We start from the raw sequence: 6,869 nt of genomic DNA, 5'->3' as shown, positions 1-6,869 counted from the left end.
GGCACATGGTCTAAACGGTTTGTCCCTATTCTCTTAATGAGTAATGGGTGTTTTTTGGGCATAACATGCAATAAACCAATTAGAGTCTCATCTCCCATCCCCTTTAAAAGCCAGTTGTGCTTGCGCCTTGGTGGGTTTGCTATTTACATGGCGGAATGTAATTTTTCATTTTAAAAAATGTTTGTGTACTGCTGCGTGTCTCTGTGTGTGTAATAAGCAAAGTGTACACGCATTGTACACCCGCCTATAGGCGCATATTACTAACGCGCTCTTTAAATAACAAAGAAAAAATATCAGCTTTAGACCAGGCTTGAGTTGGTCTATGGCGCAGTCTATTTTCAGTTCCTCAAAATAACAATGCGCCAACAATGCACCTGAACACACCTCTTTTTCAGACCAGCACACCCATGGGCGCACAAATGGGCGCAAATGCATTTGCTATTTAAACAACGCCGGTGCAGGACGGGAAAATGAGAACTGCGTCGGGCTGAAACTAGCAAAAACACTTGTGCCGCGCCTTGCGCCGGGTGTATGATAGGGCCCAAAATGTTTTTAGTTTGAATTCATATCTTTCTCTCTTTCTCTCTTTCTCTCTTTCTCTCTCTCTTACATTCAGCATTTCACTGTAGCAATGCATTTGGAATGGAGTCTGGTAAGATATCTGATGATCAGTTTTCGGCCTCCACCTCGTTTTATGATGGTCGCTGGCAGCCCCGTCAGGCTCGTCTGAACAACGAGGACAATGCCTGGACGCCCAGTGAGGACAGCAACAAGGAATACATTCAGGTGAGCTAATCACACACTAGAACTTATTGGTGCATTTGACATACCTGCAACATTTCATTAGAAAAAAGGATGTAGTGATGGAATTGGTATCATTCAGTGCTTAATTTGAGCTGGATCCTGTTCCGGAAAATTTCAGATTTTCGATTTTTACGTTCCAGTAATTGTTTTTAAGGATCCGGCGTTAGATCATGACAGTGTGTATGTGCATATGAGAGCTAGCGCAGGTTTATGTATTTGGAGGTTATGTATTGGTCCTCAACATATTTTTGACCGTGACCAGTCAGCTTTCTTAAGTTCAAACTCGCTCTCATTGATTGGTGCTTACTGCTTATTGTTTTGTGAGCAGCAGAACGTTTGGAGAGAGTGTAATAATACAGAAATAATACCAAATAAAGTGAAATATTATAATGTGTATAAACATTATAAACACTATAAACATAGCTATAGCTCACTCCAAAACAAATCATATAAATGTAACGGTATTCAGAACAGAACAAGAATTAAATAAAAATATATAAACCTACAAAAACCAAAACAAAGCGAAATTGAAAGTACCAGGCGTTAATTGGGCTCACGTATCTCTCATTCGGCACAAATCATAATGTTTCCATATTCGCAATGTATTTCAATGAAACTATTATTTATAATGTAGAGGCTTTGTACTTTATACGCGCTCGTATATCGACAGAAATATCCTCTTCACATGAGCAAAAATGTACTTGGCATAAAAAGTGGACCAGTTATACCCCGGACTATTTAATTTGACCAGTGTAACCTTTTATATATTTGGTTGGCTGTATTTTATTTTGATAATGAACAGACTGCGATGTCAAGTTTGAGTTGCGAATATGTGGTGTGTGTGTGTGTGTACGTGTATGTGCGTGCGTGTGTGTGTGTGTGTGTGTGTGTGTGTGTGTGTGTGTGTGTGAGAGTGAGTGAATGTGTGAGAGAGCGCACGCGTGAGGCACCGGCACGATCGAACAGCTGAAACATAAAATACATAATTTTTGGTCATACAGATAAGAGTAAGACATAATTCGAAAGCACAAAGTGTTTTTTATTTTATACACTTTTATTTTTGCACACTCAAAATAACAACAGATCTTTTGTGATTTTGTAAAATAAAGCAAGGATGCGCGTTTAATTAAAACTGTTACTTATTTAAGTCAGATATTTTTCGCATATTTATACCTATACTATGATTGAATTTTATTTTTATGAAAACAAACAAACAAAAGCATAATAATTGTTTTTGAAAGTCTTTTGTCCACCAAGGCTTTCTTTGATGAATACAAAGTTCAATAGAATAGCATTTATTTGAATTATAAATATTTTGTATCCAAATTACTGTCACTTTTGATCAATTTAATGCATCCTTGCTGAATAAAAGTATTAGTTTCTTAAAAAAAAAACTGACCCCAAGCGTTTGAATGTTAGCATTGTTTCACCTGTAAATATGTCATATTATGAATGAAAAATGGGTTGCAAACATGTTTTCTGTTGACTTTAAGATGTAACCTTACTCTATAACCGATTCGTCCCTCACAATCTAATTTTCATGTGCTTCACATTAAATATGCCATTTACCCTGTCCTTGATTCGTTCCCTTTAATCCACTGGGATTTTGAATCTCTCTCACATACACACGTTTGGTATATTCCTACACACCACTACATTTCCAGAACTTTTTACACCCTCAATAGAGTACTCCATCTTGCCCATCAGCATACGCCCCTTAATTTGAGTGCTGCTTTTGTTGTGATGGTGCAGACCATTGATGCACGGAAGGTTGCTGTGATGCTAACTGCTCGATGATGGATGAGGACAGTCTAGAGAAATCCGTAGTTAGCAACCTTCTCCAGTGCTATTGATTTCAGAGTACGTATAGCATGCCTCCCCACACCCCTCACCTGCAACCAAACGCATAGAATCCAGATAGCATGAGGGTCTGGGAGCCTTTCCTTCTTATATTTGACAGATGAGCATGTGTAGAGGTCAGGAAGTTTTAATTAGACCAGTGATACATCGCTTTGTTGAATTCTACTTTTATTGCAAATTACTTGAATGCTGAATTCAAGTTTCATGCTGAATTATGATGGGTAACTACGGTTTACTGTGGTAAAATCACTGTTGAGGGGGTTATTGCTTTAAAATAGCACCCTAGTTTTTCAGTCACAGATATGGCATCACTAGAAGAGCAAACTTGTTTTCTATATACATGTTCAAAATAGATTTATAAACTGCAAAGGAACTGTTCTTTACGCATATCAGAAATGCTCAATGATCCGCTGTCAAAAGAAACTACATTTGGTCAGGTCATTTGGGCATTGTTATAGCTTCCTGTTTCCCATTTTAATCAATCGCTCTGCTTTCCCAGGTGGATCTTCATTTCCTCAAGGTTCTGACTGGGATCGCTACGCAAGGAGCCATTTCCAAGGAGACCCATAAGTCCTACTACGTCACCACCTTCAAACTGGAAGTCAGCACTAATGGAGAGGACTGGATGATCTATCGGCACGGCAAAAACCATAAGGCAAGGACTATGCAATGTGATTGTGTTCACTATGTCTTTACAACTGACAAAAAGAGCACTACAACTCTACCATACAACTATAACTACAATAAAATAATTAATTTGTAGTAGCAACACCCAAAGAGCAGAGACTGGATTCACAAAAATCTTCATTCTTCATTAATTCATCCATCCATCCATCCATCCATAAATAAATAAATACATAAAGTATAATATATTAGGATAAATTATATATATATTAGGATTTCCAAATATATTAGGTTAACATTTCAAAATGTCTCACTTTCAACATTTGATATGTTATCTATATTCTATTGTGAATAAAATATAAGTTTATGAGATTTGTAAATTATTCCATTCCTTTTTTACTCACAATTTGTACAGTGTCCCAATTTTTTGGAATCGGGTTTGTATATTAGGATATCCTAAAATATTAGGATAAATTATGAGAAGTCTGGACTATGAGTCTTTTTATTGATACATTTATCTATGAATTTTTATTGCTTTGAATCGCATTTCATTATTTTCTTAAGAACAGCTTAATATTAGTCTTAAGGTCCTTGCACACTGAGTCTGAAATTTTCATATGCGTTTTTTCTTATTCGTCATCCTAAAAATTCGTCACGCACAGAAACCTTGCACACTGAGTCCGATGCATGTTTATTAATCTGTTGCGAAAAAATTTGCAAAATGCAATACAAAATGGTGTCTTCAAGCAGTAAGGATGATTTTGTTGTCCGAGAAAATGAAAGAGGAAATATTGTTTCCATCCAATCTTGAGATTGCGTAGAGGACGGAGAGTTTGGCTGCAGGATTATCCCGAGCGATTCAAAGTTTACTTCAGGATGTCAGTGGCTCAGTTTGATGCTTTGCTAGTGATACTGGAGCCACATATAAAAAAACAAAGGACCACCAATTTCCAATAACTGTTTTCCAGGCTGTTCCACAATCATCTGCCTCAATCTGTGAATAGAATCAATCATCTGCTACAATCTGTCTTTATATTCGGTCTCTTTGTATTCCGCACTTTGTTTGTCATACAGTGCTTTGTGCTGCGAGACGAAGTGGATCAACTTGTCAGATGCTATTCTGGATTTCTGGTTCACCATTCTGGTTCGCTTGTATGGTGGCTCTGAATTGTCAAAACACCTGATTTTTTTTATGACAGATGAAACTCAGATGTATCCATGAATGAATCATGCATTTACCTAGTAGCATGTAGGCTTACTTATCATTTGCAAAGAACTCAAGTAAAAAGATAAGAAAAAATTTAGGAAGTATTTTTGGGAATACTAAATATTCTTTTTTTTTATTTTTATAAATACAAACAGGGATTGAAATTAACTTTTTCACTCACCAGCCAATTTGGCTACTAAAATTTTAAGTTACCGGCCATTCATAACTTCTACTAGCCAAATAAAAAAAACAATCAAACCAAAAAAAAAGACAGAAATAAACCAATAGCTTGAGGCTGTCTATACTGGGCGTGACAAAGCGACAGAGAGTCCTTAAGACAAAGCGGTCTTAAGGACTACCGTGGACAGCTGACTCCTAAAGTTTTTGATATTCTTCATATTCTGTGTGGTCAGTTCACAGCAGTGATAGAAATTAATGTTTTCCAATAAGTTTAAATAGATTTTTTCCTTGTATGGGCATTTTTACCTTTATAAAGCCATTTTTTTCTTAAAGTGTACATCATCTTTTGAGTCAAATTCTTACATTTAATCAGTCAATTATAATAATACTCTTCGTGTGATATTGATTAACTATATGAATTTATATAAATATATAAATTTTCTGCTCCCTTATCTTGAATTATGTGATCATTTTTAATGCATATTAATAGGCTAAATCATGCAGTGAATGAACACACTCTAAATGCGCACGTACACTAACTTAGTCTAACCAGACTTCATCACGTCAAAATTCTTACATTTAATCAGTCAATTATAATAATACTCTTCGTGTGATATTGATTAACTATATGAATTTATATAAATATATAAATTTTCTGCTCCCTTATCTTGAATTATGTGATCATTTTTAATGCATATTAATAGGCTAAATCATGCAGTGAATGAACACACTCTAAATGCGCACGCACACTAACTTAGTCTTGTTTGGTTTTTGCAATATACTCGATAATGTCATGTCTTACGAGTTTAGTATTTGCGCTAAATCTGCACAGATTTGGCTTGCATGAACTTCCCCAAGAAATTAATGAGTGAACATAACTTACGAAAAGTAACCCACCAAATTGGCTAGTGATTTGACGGGTTGGCGGGTGTTAATTTCAAACCCTGAATACAAAAGTAGTTGTACATGCATGTGATCATTTGAATGTACTGTAAGTAAAAAGACAAGAAAATCCTTTTGGAAATACAAAATATTCTTAAATATTTTTGAGTTAGAAAATAAAAAATAAAATGGTAGGTCTCCTTGTCATAATTTCAGAGAACTTAAGTAAAAAGATAAGAAAAGACTTAAACATATTTGTAAGTTAATAAAAAGGAAATAAAAATAAAAACCTAGTGACAACCACACACACACACACACACACATGTATGTATGTATGTAGAAAATTATGAGCTATAACTATAGTAACTATGAGCATTGTTTAGGTTTGTGTATGTATGGACCAAGAAGAAAGAATACATATTATACTAATAATAGCTTAATTTTGCCACCATGCCTTCCTAAATCATTAGACCGTTGTTTTCACTAAAAATGTGTACTTAAATGGATTATTCTAATAAAATCATAGGCTAAGTAATCCATTTTAGCATAAATCCAGTGAATTGAATTGACATAAGCTGCTGTAGGAGGAGTTTAGCATCTGCAGGAAGAAGCAACTCAAGTTTCAAGTGAACTTTGCTGGTCTGAACAGAGAAAGTGACATGGGAACAGGTTGAGAGATGGTTATCTGGAGGTGGAGAACAATGAGGCCCTTTTTGCACCCTTATCTCTCTGGCCGTTACTAATGCCTGTGAGCTACTTGCTGTAAACACACCTGCGTGACCGGTCACACCTGGACCAGCGTGAGATATGCTCATACGTGTTTGTACATTATCGGAATTCAGGGTTTTGACCCATTCGAAGACCAGAAAATACATTTTCCTTTTCTAGATAAGTTAAGACTGATACTGTCAAGACTAATACGAATTTTGTTTTGAGGAAGGCAGCAATTTTCCAAATTCAGTCATGAAGCTTTGGACAACCTTCAGTAACTCCATCAAAAAACATTTAAGAAGGATATAGATCTTTTATTTTTTGAAGATTATTTCGGCAAAGTCAAATTATGATGAGGACACAACTGAGCAAACCCGACAGAAATGCTTTTGTTTGGCTAGCATTAGCGCGAGTAGTAATTAAAGCATCAATCAACTGCCGTTGCTTCATCTACCCTGCCTGTCCAATGACATGCTAATCTCTATTTGTTTTGACGCTGTCCGTCGATTGAAAGCTCATCTTTCTCGTTTCGTGACAACTAATCCAACTATAACCACGTTGGCCACAGTTTAATCAGAGCCTCAAAAAGATGCTTATGCAT

General features: G+C 35.9%; 1 pseudogene; it reads left to right on the top strand.

Annotated features, from left to right (window-relative positions):
• Positions 1-6,869, top strand: part of LOC107549422 (neuropilin-2-like) — a 104,403-nt pseudogene that overhangs the window by 54,131 nt on the left and 43,403 nt on the right.

The sequence above is a fragment of the Sinocyclocheilus grahami genome, unplaced genomic scaffold (genome assembly GCF_001515645.1).
Source record: "Sinocyclocheilus grahami isolate Dianchi unplaced genomic scaffold, SAMN03320097.WGS_v1.1 scaffold372.1, whole genome shotgun sequence".
Lineage (NCBI taxonomy): Eukaryota > Metazoa > Chordata > Actinopteri > Cypriniformes > Cyprinidae > Sinocyclocheilus > Sinocyclocheilus grahami.
Note: the sequence above shows the minus strand (reverse complement) of the source record. Positions and strands in the feature narration are given on the sequence as shown.